This window comes from Etheostoma cragini, unplaced genomic scaffold (assembly GCF_013103735.1).
Source record: "Etheostoma cragini isolate CJK2018 unplaced genomic scaffold, CSU_Ecrag_1.0 ScbMSFa_1589, whole genome shotgun sequence".
NCBI classification, from domain to species: Eukaryota; Metazoa; Chordata; class Actinopteri; order Perciformes; family Percidae; genus Etheostoma; species Etheostoma cragini.
The window spans coordinates 20,453-24,609 of record NW_023265658.1 but is presented as its reverse complement, the minus strand read 5'-3'; positions in this window follow the sequence as shown (position 1 = coordinate 24,609).

Here is a 4,157-nt window from a genome sequence, read left to right as displayed (position 1 = left end):
CCCCCCCCCCCGCTCCGAAATCCACTTTCAACGCCTCAGACTGGGATTCCCAAAATCTGGTTTCTGAGCTTTTATAGGATTTATTTCAGAGAGTAAAATTTCAAAAATAAACATAACAAAATATAATATAATAATAATAATAATAATAATAAAGCTCTTAGGCATCCAGGGCTTTAAATTAACTTTATTTAACGTTCGTTTTTACACACATTTGGCGTCAAATTAAAGCCCTGAATGCATCAGTTACATCCAATCAACACCCACCATTAGGTCAGTCTCTGAGAGACATTCAGATGAATCACGTCTTACTCTTAATGTCTTAAAATAAAAGATTTAAGCTGCTGTACGGTTAGTTTCATCATTAACACTGATGTGTGTGTGTATATATATATATATACATAGGCTATATATATATATATATACACTATGAAATAGTAAAGTACTGTAATACGTTACGAGTCGTTGTGCGTGCGTTGTTGTGCGATTTCATACGAAGCCATTGTCATCGTACAAACTGACCATTTTCACATGAAATCATCTTCAAAATCATTCCTCAGTTTCACGTAAAGTAGATCCTCCATTCATTCATACACATGTCAACATACAGGTGGTGTGTGTGTGTCCGTGTGTTTGTGTGTCTGTGTGTTTGTGTGTGTGTGTCCGTGTGTTTGTGTTTGTGTGTCTGTGCGTGTCACTCTGTGTGTATGTAACTGTATGTATTTGTGCAAGTACAGTCTGTCTGTGTCTGTGTATATGTGCGTCTGTTTGTGTGTCTTTGCCTGTGTACTGTATGTATTTGTGTGTGTTTGTGTGTGTGTGTGTCTGTCTCTGTGTGTGCGTGCGCGCGTGTGTGTACTGTATGTCTCTATGTGTATGTGTGTTTGTGTGTCTCTCTGTCTGTGTGTTAGTGTCTCTGTATGTGTGTCTCTGTATGCGTATGTGTGTCTGCGTCTGTCTGTCTGTGTGTGTGTGTGTGTGTCTCTGTCTGTGTGTGTGCGTGTGTGTGTGTGTGTGTCTGTATGTGTGTGTGTGTGTTTGTATATGTGTGTGTGCGTGCCTACAACAGTTTTTTTGTATCATCATTATTATCAATCTGTTCCATTGTGTTATAACTTCTTATATTTCTCCATGTTTCTGTTGCATGGCCATCCAGCCCATTCATTGGTTCCCTGACTAACACACATTCCCCAATAAACCCTGTCAGAACCAATCAGAGCCCTCGGATCCGTTCTGGTCTGTCTCTCCATGTGTGGTCGTCTCTCCTCTTCATGTTGTTTCTGTTGCATGCTGTCGCCATCGGGGGCGTCTCATTGGACGAAACCGTCTTCATCTCATCTTCTTCTCCAGTTTTAATCCTGGGGCTTCATGTTAACACGTGCACACCAGGGCTGTAGGACTCAAGTCCGTTTTTCTATGGTCTCGGACTCGCAAGTATTTGGTCTTGACTCGGACTCGAACCTTTTTGGACTCTGTCTTGACTTGGACTTGAACCTCTTTGGATTCGGTCTTGACTCGGACTCAAACCATTTTGGACTTGGTCTTAGACTCGAACCTCTTTGGACTCGGTCTTGACTTGGACTCAAACCTTTTTGGACTCGGATTCAAACCTCTTTGGACTCTGTCTCGACTCACACTTGAACCTCTTTGGACTCGTTCTTGACTTGGACTCAACCCTCTTTGGACTCGGACTTGAACCTCTTCGGACTCGGACTCAAACCTCTTTGGACTCGGTCTTGACTCAGACTTAAACCTCGTTGGACTTTGTCTTGACTCAGACTCAAACCTTTTTGGACTCGGTCTTGACTTGGACTCGACTAGTCCTGGTCTTAGTCTTGTCTTGGACTCAAACCTCTTTGGACTCGGCCTTGCCTCGGACTCACACCTCTTTGGACTCGGTCTTGACTCGGACTCAAACCTTTTTGGACTCGGTCTTGACTCAGACTTGAACCTCTTTGGACTCGGTCTTGACTCGGACTTAAACCTCGTTGGACTTTGTCTTGACTCAGACTCAGACCTTTTTGGACTCGGTCTTGACTCGGACTCAAACCTCTTTGGACTCGGTCTTGACTCGGACTCAAACCTCTTTGGACTCAGTCTTGACTGGGACTCAAATCTCTTTGGACTCGGTCTTGACTCAGACTTGAACCTCTTTGGACTCGGTCTTGACTTGGACTCGAACCTCTTTGGACTCGATCTTGACTTGGACTCAGACCTTTTTGGACTCGGTCTTGACTAGGACTCAGACCTTTTTGGACTCTGTCTTGACTCAGACTCGAACCTCTTTGGACTCGGTCTTGACTAGGACTCAAACCTCTTTTGGACTCGGTCTTGACTCAGACTCGAACCTCTTTGGACTCGGCCTTGACTCAGACTCAAACCTATTTGGACTCGGTCTTGACTCAGACTCAAACCTCTTTGGACTCGGTCTTGACTCTGACTTGATATGTCCTGGTTTTGGGCTTGTCCTGGACTCGACTAAGGTGGTCTTGACTACAGCCCTGGTGCATACATATACAGGATTTAAATACGTTTTGCATTGTCGGCTGTTTAATTGTCGTGGATCAAACTCTACAAGATGGAAAGGGAAAGTCTTAAGAGCTCGAAATCACGATTTCACAGCTCAGTCTAACTCAAGACCACTTTAGGGATTTCCCATCACTAACGACATTCATTCATATTAACTATACAGGAAGTTGAAAAAGAACAATAAAATATTAAATAGATTTAACCCTCGTGTTGTCTTCCCGTCAAAATTGGAAATCAACACTTTTGTTGACGTTTTTTTTAATTAACTTTTTCTCAAGTTTTTGTCACTTTTTCGATGTTTTCAACACTACGTAACACCAAATTATTAACTATAGTTTTATTTATTTTTGGAATTTATGGTCAATAAACCTCATTTATAGGAAATTATACCTAATGTTTGTTGGATGGATAGATGGTGGATGGATGGATAGAAAGATGGATGGATGGATGGATGGGTAGATGGTGGATGGATGAAGGGATGGATGGATGGATGGATAGATGGATAGAGAGATAGATGGATGAATGGATGGGTAGATGGATGGGTAGATAGAGAGATGGATGGATGGGTAGATAGAGAGATGGATGGATGGAGAGATGGATAGATGGATGGATGGGTAGATGGATAGATGGATGGATGGTTAGATGGATGGGTAGATAGAGAGATGGATGGATGGATGGGTAGATAGAGAGATGGATGGATGGATGGATAAATATTGATCCAATTAAAATGGTAAATTCTAGTGTTCCAGCAGCAAAATCAGTCCTACAGCACAGAATGTAAATATAATGAAATACTAGGAAACAATATAAATATATACTATATACACAAAGTAATACTAGGATAGAATACAAGAACTAATGTTTGAATGTATACAAGTTACACTACAGCTGTTGATCAAACTATTCAGTAGATCACAATAATTCACTGTATTAACTGTAGAAATCACAGCAAAGTAACAGTGGGTCAGGGAAAGGTCTTCGTTGTCCAACTCTTATCGAGACTAAATGAACTCGGGATTAGCGGTCGGTCTAGCGCTCCCAGGATCGATCCAGGTCTTCAGTTAAGTCTCCCAGGATTGGTCCAGCCCCTCAAAAAGAGAGCCCGCCATTGGTCCAGCCGCCGAAGAGCTCAGTACCAGGGTAATAAGCATCCGGGTGGAGTTGCAGTGGGTGTGGTGTGAAAAAGACAAAATCTGTTATGATACTAGGCCAATCGCATCCTCCCCTCACCAATAATAATAATAATAAGGCCCAGTAATGACTTCCAAGCAATTGTGTGGATAATTGTTTGATTTTGTGTGTTTCCCATCTGCTGGCCCTGTCTTTCTTCCCACTGATGCCATTTTGTTGTTGTTGTTGTTGTTGTTTATTAGGGGGTTGTGATTTATGATGCATGTCCTAAAACCTGTGATCATCTCTGTGTTCTTCATGCACCGCACAGATGTTTTATTCTAACCAGCACTGCTGACAAATAAGAGCTTTACAACGCTTTAACGAGGCGGGAGGAGCCGATGTTAGAGGCTCGATATACCTCATTGGTCCCCTAATACTGGATCTGAAGTCTCTTTTATATAGACGTTAGTGGTCCCCTAATACTGGATCTGAAGTCTCTTTTATATAGACGTTAGTGG